This window comes from Elephas maximus, chromosome 6 (genome assembly GCF_024166365.1).
Source record: "Elephas maximus indicus isolate mEleMax1 chromosome 6, mEleMax1 primary haplotype, whole genome shotgun sequence".
NCBI classification, from domain to species: domain Eukaryota; kingdom Metazoa; phylum Chordata; class Mammalia; order Proboscidea; family Elephantidae; genus Elephas; species Elephas maximus.
The window spans coordinates 123,686,658-123,698,807 of NC_064824.1; the positions used below are offsets into that span (position 1 = coordinate 123,686,658).

General features: G+C 40.2%; 1 protein-coding gene across 3 annotated transcripts in view; it reads right to left on the reverse strand.

The window, feature by feature from the left end:
- FAM124B (family with sequence similarity 124 member B) overlaps window positions 1-12,150 on the reverse strand; it is an 84,572-nt gene that overhangs the window by 32,309 nt on the left and 40,113 nt on the right. Inside the window, exons 1-2 of one of the 3 annotated variants that reach the window (XM_049888325.1) lie at window positions 8,041-8,098; window positions 6,437-6,545 (exon numbers count right to left, since the gene is read on the reverse strand). The exons of the other annotated variants lie outside the window; for them this stretch is intronic. The gene's annotated coding sequence lies outside the window, so the exon portion shown is untranslated. Of the gene's footprint in view, window positions 1-6,436; window positions 6,546-8,040; window positions 8,099-12,150 lie in introns of those variants that run through there. 3 annotated transcript variants of the gene reach the window in all.

The following is a 12,150-nucleotide window of genomic DNA, read 5'->3' on the forward strand; positions in this document are numbered from 1 at the left end:
ATAAAAGTTGATTAAAAAAAAAATTTTTTTTAGTCATATGACATCTGGATATATAAAGCCAAAACAGAGGATAATAATTTTTAAAACAACCTTTCATTATTTGGGATCTTTGTTTTGTGTTGCATTAATATTACATATACTTGTGTGTGTATATATATATATATTATTTTTTAAAGCAGAAAATCTGGGGTTAATTGAACTGAGGAAATGGCTAGGCACTGTGGGAGGGCTGCGATCACATCTGTCCACCTTCCATTGCTAGCACTGGCACAATGCCTGGTATTTGGTAGGCATTTCATAAATACTTGCTACAGTAAACTGTTAGCTCAATATATATGGAGGATTTTCTACCTGATACATGCACATGGGAGCCTTGGTGGCGTCGTGGTTAACAGCGCGGCTGCCAGTCAAAACGTCGGTATTTTGAATTCACCAGCCACTCCTTGGAAACCCTATGAGGCAGTTCTGCTCTGTCCTACAGGGTTTCTTTGAGTCTGAATCGACTCAGTGGCAAAGAGTTTTCTTTTTTTGGTACATGCCCAAGATTTCAATTTCCCTGATAGAAAAATACTAGGTGTTTGTCAACAATTTAGGCCCTAGGTCAATTATATTTATTATGCAATAGTAACCTTCCCCCATCAGAAGTTTAAGAAATGACCTAAAACAAAAACAAATGACAGAAACCAAAACCCTACCAGGGTTTTCAAAAGGGGTCACAAACGTTGTTCTGACCTCTCGCCTTGCCTTTCAACAAATCCCTTTGCAACATGAGCACTTATCTTCGTGAAGTGATCCATCCATAAACTGGTAAGGATGATGCCTACAGACTTTGAACCATAAATGATTTTTAAACATTTTACTCATATATAACATGCTCCTTTAAAAGTAAGCTAGAAATAGTCACCTAATACCACACCTCAAATTCTGACCAAAATGAAGCACCATCAAAACGTCTGGCTTTAATTACCACGTGGATTACAGAGATGGATCTTCTCTTGGCAAGAAGCGCTGTTCCTCATGCCAACCTTTAAATCATGAAAGCTCACTCAGCATAAAGCCGAGGAGTCAATCAGACCGAAACCAGCATGCCTGGACTTGTCGCAGACCCTGCAGAGCTCTGGGCTTTGCTGTGCTCCATCAGCTGTTCTTCCACTCCTAATGAGCCTCAATTCCCACGTTATATTTATATCCAGCTGCTGCAAAAGGCCACAGCTGTGCAGACCAGACAGCAAAAATAGAAGAGAGGGGGAAATAATAACCAGGCACATGAGTAACCGACCCATTTTCAAAACACAAAGTAGGAATTTGGATCTATTCAGCTGCATAAAAGAACTTTTACAAGGCAAAAACTGAGGTCGTGGTTTCTACGGCTGCGTGGTACAAATATCTTGTTGCTGAACTTTTCTCCAAACATAAATCATTCTGAAGAGGTTTCTAAATTTGTCTGTGGTGTCTATTCCATATTGTTACACATGAGAAAAATGGGAACAGCTCCTGAATTTACACACAGTCTAGATACAAACAATAGTATTGCTTAACTATATACAACTTAAGAAGTTGAGTTCTAGCACAGGGAACAGAACTCGCTTGAGGAGTGAGAGGGCCTGAGTTGGCACCCTGGCTCTGTTATACCCTAGCTGGGTCATCTTAGGCAAGTTGCTTTGCTCATGGCCAAAATGAGCTGGTCCCATTCCTTCCTTTGTTGTTGCAGGGATTAGTGAGAGAATGTACCTGCAAGCACCTGGCATAGGGTCGATGCTCAATACTGCTTTGCATTTTTTTTTTAGTGTAAGCAATGTGTGTGTTGCATTTTCAGCTATTCTATTTAGATAGACAGCTGCCATGGAGCCAAATCTGACCCACGTATGTACTACACAACAAAACATTCTCCCATCTTGCATTACCCTCACAATCACTGGCATGCTCAAGTCCATCGTTGCAGCTACTGTGTCAATCCATCTCACCAAGGCTCTCCCTTGCCCTCGTTGGCCCTCTACTTCACCAAACACAATATCCTCCTTGTTGATGCCTCCTGATGACGTGTCCAAAGTAAGCAAGTCTGACAGTGTTCTGTTGTGGTCCGTACAGTTTCTATTGGCTAATTTTCACAAGGAGATCACCAGGCCTTAATTCTTAGTCTTAGTCTGGAAGCTCTGTTGAAACCTGTCCACCATGGGTGACCCTGCTGATATTGGAAATACCAATAGCATACATAGCTTTTAGCATCATAGCAACATGTAAGCCACCACAGTACAACAAACTGACAGATGGGTTTTTGTCTGTTTAGTACTAGCATATTTGCTTCCTCTATAGTATTTTAATCCAAACAGTTCTAGGCAACCCTATGATAACACACATTTTAACATAAATTTATTTGTATTCGCTGGTTCTTATTAAAAATGTGAGTCATTGCTATATGTGGGAAACCTGAAGCACATTGACCTAGGCATGAAATTACTTGCTCAGCAAAGTCATTAGTTAAAAATTAAGATCAGAGACCTTTTGACTCATGGCTCCCTACCCACTACAGGGGCTTCTAACACACACAAAGGCAAGAGCCAGACTGAAGAGGGTAGCAATGGAAGGAGGGGAGAGGTGAAATGGGAAAATTGGAGTTGCTACTAACACGATGAAGCTGTTGATCTCGATGGTAATTTAGGAGTCTAGTCTAATCTCCTGACTTTTTAGATCAAGAATTTGAGGTGAAAGAAGACGTGTGGGATGCTGCAGCTCACCCATTTAATGTGGTCCACCTCATCCAATGGAAGCACTCAGGTCCACAGGTGTAAGAAATGACAACCCCTAACCTATACTAGTTACTGTGTACCATTTTCTAATATTTCATAGATGAGTCATATTTTTAAATGGTAATTCTCTTTCACTGTGAATGAAGGACGCTTTCCCCACACCCCTGGTATATGTGCACTGTAAGATTTAAGGTTCCTGGAGGGAATATTAGCTGTTTGTTGTTGCTAGGTGCTGTCAAATCAGTTCCGACTCATAGCGATCCCATGTACAACAGAACAAAACTTCCCATCTGGTCCTGTGCCGTCCTCACAATCATTATGATGTTTGAGCCCATTGGTGCAGCTACTGTGTCAATCCATCTCATTGAAGGTCTTCCTTATTTTTTTCTGACCTTCTACTTTACCAACCATGATGTCCTTCCCCAGGGACTGGTCCCTCCTGATAACATGTCTGTCATAGTCATCTAGTGCTGCTATAACAGAAATACCACAAGTGGATGGCTTTAACAAAGAAAAGTTTATTCCCCCACAGTAAAGTAGGCTAAAAGCCCAAATTCAGGATGTTGGCTCCAGGGGAAGTCTTTCTTTCTCCAGGCTCTGGAGAAAGGCCCTTGTCCTCAATTTTTCCCTGGTCAAGAAGCTTCTCAGGTGAAGGGCCCTGGACTCAAAGGACATGTACAGCTCCCCACACTCCTTTCTTGAGAAATAAAAGGTGATGCAGGCCCCACTCCAGGGAAACGCCCTTTACATTGGATCAGGGAGGTGACCTGAGAAAGAGTAGTATCACGATCCCACCCTAAGCCTCTTCGGCATAAAATTACAATCACAAAATGGAGGACAACTACACAATACTGGGAATCATGGCCTAACCAAGTTGACACATATTTTTTTTTGGAGGGGGGGGACAATTCAATCCATGACAATGTCCAAAGTAAGCAAAAAAGTCTTGCCATCCTTGCTTCTAGGGAACATTTTGGTTGTACATCTCCAAGACAGATTTGCTCTTTCTTCCCCTTTTGTCACAGGGGCTTTCTTTTCCACATGAGAAAAGATAGCAAAGAAGGTCCGATATAACCAAAAAAGATTAGATATAACCAAGAAGGTCAGATGTAACCAGTAAACATCTTTCTGCATAACATGTTCTCCTTATCACAGAAAGGCTTTACAGAGCTTGTAGAGGATTGCACATCTGCCATTAGGAAATCCACATGAAAAAATTGTTGGCTGTGTGAAAATAGAGCTGAGGCTCAAGGAGAGGTAGAAGGAAATCCCAGTGGGCATTCAAATGGACTGGGCACCAAATCAGTGAAAAGCAACCATCAACCCAGAGACTCACAAACTAAAATCCCAAGAATTTTGCCATAGAACTGCTACATGTACAGTTGTAGTCAAGTCAAGGTTAGGGGTTTTGTTTTGTTTTGCTTTGCATTTGAGGTTCAATTTCAGTAAACCCCAGATCAAAAAATATCCATCATGGAAGAAAGATACCTGTTTCCATAAAGTTGGCATGACAATTTTGTCCACTGTGGTGGCCTTCTTGTTCAGCAATTGACAATACAGGGCTAATTGACACAGAACAGCTGACTAGGTTTTTCATCAAGTCAATGAGCTGGTGGGTGGGGGCAGTTTTAGATTAAAAAGAGGCTTAAGAGACATAACAACCAAATGCAATATGTGGACTTTGACTAGATGGGTGTTGGTTCAAATAAATCAAGTACAAATGGCATTTAGGGGTAATTGGGGAAGTTTGAAAAAATTGAGTGTCCATATACATGTGGCGCCCTTGTGGCACAACAGTTCAGCACTCAGCTGCTGGCCAAAAGGTTGGCAGTTCAAACCCACCAAGCAGCTCTATAGGAGAAAGACCTGACGATTTGCTTCCATAAAGATTAGCTAAGAAAGCCCTATTGGGCCCATGGGGTCTCTATGAGTCAGAATCAACTCGACTGCACCTAATAAAAAAGCAAAGATGTCACTTTGACGACTAAGGTGCGCCTGACCCAAGCCATGGTATTTTTAATCACCTCATATGCATACGAAATCTGGGCAATGAAAAAGGAAGACCAAAGAAGAATTGACCCATTTGAACTATGGTATTGGCAAAGAATATTGAATATACCATGGACTGCCAGAAGAACAAAGAAAACTGTCTTGGAGGAAGTATAGCCAGAATTCTACTTAGAAGCAAGGATGGAGAGACTTCATTTTGCTTACTTTGGACATGTTATCAGGTCCAGATTTCATCAATGAATATTTACTGAGTGCTTGTGATGTGGGGAAAGCCATGCTCAGAGCAAACCACCGACATTTTGGACAGGAGGCACATTTGAAACTGGTACCATGAGGGCTTTCTGCAGCACTCTGGACACCTTGCACTTTGTTCCTCCTATGAGTATAAACAATGGTCTCTTTGTGCCCACCTGGAGCATTAGCTTTGGCAGCTGACTTCTGGCAGTTGCAAGGTATTTAAAAAAAAAAAAGAAAAAAAAAAACACAAACCCATTGCCGTCAAGTCAATTTCTACTCATAGTAACCCTATAGGACAGAGCAGAACTGTCCCCTAAATTTTCCAAGGAGCAGCTGGTAGATTCGAACTGCTGACCTTTTGGTTAGCAGACAAGCCCTAGTATAAAAAAAAAAAAAAAAAATGAGGCATATTTTTAATTCTCTGATAGCTCTGAAGAAAATCATCATATTAAAGGACAGTAACAATGACAACTCACCACGAGGGGAGCCTGAGGTAAGCTTGAGCTGAACCATCTTCTCCAATTGACTCGGCTCCTCCAATGGAACTAGCCTCCAGTTCTGAGATAAGTGGTGAGACAGCTGAGCAGAATTACCTACTTGGCATCAAGGGAATTGTTTTTCTGGTCTTTGAGGAGTCAAATCCTCAGTCATACCCTCATGAGCACCACATTCTTACCAAAAGAGCTAACACCACTGCTTGCCACTGGACCATTTCTGTTAATTTCACCTGTTGGCTTCAGAGTGGGAATCAACTGATGGTAACCAGTTTGGTTTTTTGTTTTTTTTTTTGGTTGGCTTTTACAGATATATACTCAGAAAACTGCTTGAGAAGATTCCTATAAATAGGCTAATCATAGTGTCAAGAACCACGCTTTAAAAAAAAAAAAAAAAAAACTCTTGGAAGCAAGTGTCCATTTGCCTAATAATTAGGTAACACCCTAGCATGCCTTCAAAGGAAAGCATGACACAAGCACATTGATTCGTATCTCTGCTAGCTACGTAAGCCCCTGAACAACAGGAAATACAGGGCAGGCAGTTCGCGGGTTATGAACGTCTGACTTACGTACAATCCACAGTTATGAACCAACACCCATGAAGCCCATTATATTAAAAAATACATACAATGGTTTGTAAGAACAAACAGTGTTACTCTGCAATGCACCATCAAAACATTATTATTATTACTGTATTATTATGTTAAAGATGTTTTAGTGTATCTGGATATGTTTCTTTAATTTTTTTTATGCATAGAGAGGTGCACCATACACTAAGACAAACATTTGGCTAACTGACATTAGATACAAATTGTACCTAACTGTTCTAAGTTTAACTTAAACACAGACTTAGGAATGGAACTCCTTCATAATCTGGGGACTGCCTGTATAAAAGAAGTTTAACTCCACTGGAAATGCTGCTTTGGAGATTGGAATATTTTTACCAACCTTTGTTGTTCTGTGGAGTGACTAGGACTCTTCATCCATCAGCACTTAAGCTCTTAAGGGGCCTAAGCTCCAACTTCCAACCTATGTGGAATATACTGGATCCTATGACCTACAAAATACACCATTCTACATTAGACCATATGCACTCTCTCCAGACCACACACACACACACACACAAGACACTATTTACTTGTTAAGTTGCTGTATTGCACCACAATCAAATCTGTGAAAAATTCCTCACAGTGTTCAGTCAACACGATTTTGAAATTAAACACATAAGACACAGAAGAAAGAGCCAAAAATATTCCTGTGACTCAGAGCACCAATCTCCTAGCTCATTAAAAATCAAAACGACTATTTTCCAGAAATCTTGACAGCCTATTGTAATTGCAATTGGTCACTTGCTTTCAGGATAAGAAAAAAATACATACGTATCTTAAGTGACAAATGCTACCTTCCAAAAATGTTTCCGCAGTGGCCCAAACCTGACAGGATACGCAGCTGTGAATGAGTTGGTAGAATTTACAAAGCTTGAAATCCTGTTTTTGGTCTTGACGCACTGGATTTTCTAGGTCTTTTGACACTGCTTCCTTTCATCTCTTTTTAATTATGCCCTAAATTCTTCAGGCACCATGGGAGCAGCTGAAACGCAGGTATCTATTCAAAAAATTGTAACTTTTCACTGATGCAAAAGAATATTGCACGAATTTAAACTAACCCACCTCCTCCACTTTTCTCTCCAATTTAAAGCTCAGGAAACCAGTCCCAAACACTAACATTTCTCCGCTGAGTAATGGAGAAATAAATGTGCAGGAGACTCAGTATAAGGCTGTCTTTGGGTATCCATGAGATCATGTTTTTATGCAAGACCACCCCAGAGCGAGGCCATGTTGGTACCTTAGTAACAAATCTCTTGGAAGGGATCCAAGATGGGCTTGATTCTTACCCATTTCAGTCTAGAGTAAATTGAAATGCCAAAGTAGCTCTGAAATAAAGTAACAGACATGGGGATACAATTTTGCTGGAAAACAATTTGGCCATATGTTATCAAGAGTTTTAAAAATGTTAATGCCTTTTAATCCAGTAAATCTCCTAGGAAACTATTCTAAGTAAATATTTAGAAACTGTGACCAACATTGTGGACAGAGATATTTATCACATTGTAAATTTGTAAAAGTGGAAAAAGCCTAAATTTCTAGTACGCTGATAATAAAATAAATTGGCTTCCATCCACACAACTGTTGTTAGTTGCTGTCGAGTTGATTAGTCTCATGGCAACTCCATGTGTGTAGAGTAGAACTGCCCTCAGTATGGTTTTCAAGGCTGTGACCTTTCAGAAGCAGATCATCAGGCCTGTCTTCCAAGGTACCTCTGGGTGACTTTGAACTGCCAAGCTTTCTGTTAGTAGTCCAGAGCTTAACCTCTGGCGTCACAAAAATAAGTTGTTATGACACTATCGTTTGAAAAGCTTCTTTCAAATACTACTTACCGATGTAAAATCGTTTACGTTAAATTTTAAAAGCCAGGGTAAAATATTTTATATGTACTCTGTTTCTAATTTCAGTAAACAAATATTCATAAAAAAACAGCAAGAAAATACAAACCTGAACACTCATTATCTCTGGATATTGGGATTGCCATAAGATTTCTTGTCATTTTTATCTTCTGTATTTTCCAAACTAGCTATCATGTACATTTAGAACTTCAGTGCTAAAGAAAACAATAAATATGTTTTTAAAAATAAAGTAACCTAAATGCAACTCCTCCTCCTTTATCCACAAAAATATCCGGTGAAATGACCCAAACAAATCCAAAGGTCATTGCTGACTTTGTAGTAGTTCTCACCAGGGAATAGACTGAAAATTTTCAAAGTAAATAAAACATAAAATGGAACTGCACAGATCCATGATATACATTTATATCCTGAAGACAGAATCACACACGCATACACTCGCACACATAGCCCTCAACAGCATTTTACCAAACTACATAAACCAAACCAAACTCATTGGCATTGAGTTGATTCCAACTCATAGCAAACTTATAGGACAGAGTAAAACTGCCTCATAAGGTCTCCAAGGCTGTAAATCTTTACAGAAGCAGACTGCCACACCTTTCTTCCACAAAATGACAAGTGGGTTAAAACCATTGACATTTCAGTTAGCAGCCAAGTGCTTTAACGCTGTGCCAGCAAATCAGATACTCTTTGTTAATTCAAATTTTAACAAGCTCTTTTAGGAAACTTTTTGTTAGCGCTCCTTTCCATACTTATATCCCCATTGTCTGAAACTTAAATAAAGTATGTCTGTTCTTTCTTTTTATCAATAAATATTTACTGAACACTGATCACAGACCAGCACTATGCTTGTTGCCAAGGATACAACAGTAAACTAAATAGATATTATCTATTCATTTTCTCGCTCTTACTAGAATATAAGTTCCAATGAATACTAGAGAAACATTCATTACAGGCCACAGTGCTATAAGGAAAAGAGTTGAGTGGGGCTATAGTATGTGTTAAGAAAAACCAGTTGCCATCAAGTGGAGTTTGACTCATGGCAACCCCATGTGTGACAGCGTAGAACTGTGTGCAGCATAGTGTTTTCAACGACTGATTTTTCAAAAGTAGACTGCCAGACTTTTCTTCCAAGGTACCTCTGGGTGGATTCAACCTCCAGGCTTTCAGTTAGCAACCAAGTACATTAAACATTTGCACCACCTAAGGATTCTTTGTATTTAAAGCCTGAGCAAAATTGCCAAGGGACTGAGTTTAAAGAGAAGAGATGGCCCAGAGCAGAGCTCCAAGGGACAGGATACCATAAACAGCACCATGCTCATTCTTCACTAATCTCTGCCATTTATTTCATTTGTAGGCAGAGATCCTGCCTATAACCCTACTCTATTCTTGCCAATAGCTGGCACGATTGTGTGCACACTAGGAATGCTCAATAAGTTCAGTTCGGTTCAGTAAAGATTCACTAATCACTACATATTTGCCTGGTATTATGAAAAGCACTGAGACAAAGAAGCTCACTGATTAATTGGTCCAACAAAGTACTCCTGTAGTTCTACCTGTATTAAAAAAAAAAGTGAATAAAGTCAGAGAAGACATTTTCTTCTCAGGTAGTAAACCCCAAAGCTCTGGTATTGATTTGACTGCACACACACACACAAAAAGATGCCAATTTAGAATGAGGAGTTAATTTTTTTTTTTTCTCAATACTGGCGCCAGCAATCTGTAACAGTAATTTAAAAACCTATGTTAGTTTTCTAGAATTATTATATGCCCAAAAATAACACTTGTTTATAAAATACTTTTGAGCATTTGGGGGAACTATGTAAATACTTGCTGTTGTGGCTGTACTCCAATTCCTAAATGATGGAAGGGCAGCTTGTAAATTAACTGAACATTTCAATTGCCATAGAAATAATTTCTCATATGTTGGGTTTCAAGCATCGCCATAGTGAGAAATCATCTAATATATCAAAAACAAGAGAAATATGCTTTCTATTCCACACACTGCCCTTTGCTTTTTTATTTGATGTCGGCTTTGCTCACAGCTGGATGGCTGCTTGAAACTTAATCTACAGCAAGGAGGCATGATCTTGGTGTGAAAGGATCTTTGCTGTTAACCTGCAAAATCTTTTTTTAGAATGGTCCAGAAACTTCTTACCCTTCATAAAATTAAAGATTAACAATTTTTGTTCCCTTTCAAAATAACTGTAATTGCATTTGCACCTTAGAAGACAGGCCTGGCAATCTGCTTCCAAAAGGTCACAGCCTTGAAAACCCTGTGGATCAGTTCTATTCTGCATACATGGAATTGCAGCGAGCCAGACACAATCAACACCAAATCATTCATTAATTCATTATTCATTCATTCATTCAGTGATTATTTAGTGGCCCCTACATCCACGGGAGCAGCAGTTAAGAAATCAAACATGCAAAGGAAGGGCCAACATGGTGGGATAGAAAGATGCTTCTGGAGAGCCCTCTTAAAACAAAGAACCAAAAAAAAAAAGTGAAATGATTATATTTATGTGAAGCTAGGAGCCCTGAACATCAAAGGTAAAGTTAGAAAACAGACAGAGTGGCAGCGGGAGGAAGAGACGGTTCAGAAGCAGAGAGGAGTTACCAGACCTGAATTGCCGGGAGCCCTCAGGCACCATTTCCAGGAGCAGCTGCTGGGGGCTGGCACTAGCTTTCAGCTGCAGTTTCCTCAGGGAGAAGCAGCCAGCCACATAGCCTAATCACACCTCCAGAACCAGAGAAGAAAGGTACTCTCAGCAAAAGCTAAGTACTTGCGTATAGTTTACTGTGTCCCCCGCCCCCAAGCCAGTTTCAGTGGCTGTTGATTTGCCTGGGCCTAAGATAGGCCCAGTTGAGCACCTAGAGCCATCCTCTGGCCTTGGAAAGGAATTAATTTGCAACTGGGGAAAAGATAATTTCCCAGCTCCACTAACCTGAGGAGCTCAGAACAGAAGCGGCTCCTGTCCAGGCAAAAATGGTCTGTGGACTTTGAGTACCTTTCCGACCTGCAAGGACCTATGCGGGCCTATTTGAGGAGAATAGGCCCTTGTTGGCAGATTACAACTGTTTCAGTGGTGCGGTAGAGAGGAGGGTGTTTGATGTTTGACACCACTTTGGCTGTTAAACAGGGTGCTCACCTACCCACATCAGGGACCTAAGAACTCGTGGCTCCACTCAGGTCACCCAGCCACCCATAACAGGGGCCCAAGGAAAACTGGAATCTCCCAGTCCTCACAATCAAAAACTTTGGGTGCCCATGATCCATCTGCAGAACCCACCCACCTATACACTCTAGGGAAGAGGGACGTGCTTTCCTCAGAGACATTGGGGTATGATTCTTGGCCCCCTGCCTTGTTCAGAGCATGACCACCTGGTGTAACCAGATACCGGTACCTACACCAATCACCCCTGCCCCTCTAAGACTGTAGGACAAAGCATGTACCACACAGTTGATGGTCAGCAACCTGAACACCTGAGCTGAATCCATACAAGAAAAGTGAATGGCCTCCTAGACCGCTATACATGATAACAGCTCTAGCCCTCTGGTGACAGGACATCAGAGCTTCAAAGGTGAAAATAATCAAGCTAGCTCACTCAAACAATCCATTTGGGCATATCAAAATAAAACAAAGCAAGAAGCTAGGATACAGTAAGCAAACATAAAATAAACTAATACAATAACTTATAGATGGCTCAGAGACAACAGTCAATATCAAATCACATAGAGAAACAGACCATGATCACTTCAACAAGATCTCAAAACAAAAAATCAAGGGATCTTCTAGATGAAAGTACCTTCCTGGAATTACCAGAGGCAGAATACAAAAGATTAACATATAGAACCCTTCAAGACATCAGGAAGGAGATCAGGCAATACACAGAACGAGCCAAGGAACACACATATAAAGCAGTTGAGGAAATTAAAAGGTTATTCAAGAACATAATGAAAAATGTAATAAGCTGCAAGAATCCATAGAATGACAGCAATCAGAAATTCAGAAGATTAACAATAAAATTACAGAATTAGGCAACTCAATAGAAAGTCAGAGGAGCAGAATTGAGCAAGTGAAAGGCAGAATTGGTGAGCTTGAAGATAAACCACTTGGCACCAGTATATTTGAAGAAAAATCAGGTAAAAGAATTTGAAAAAATGAAGAAACCTTAAGAATCATATGGGACTCTA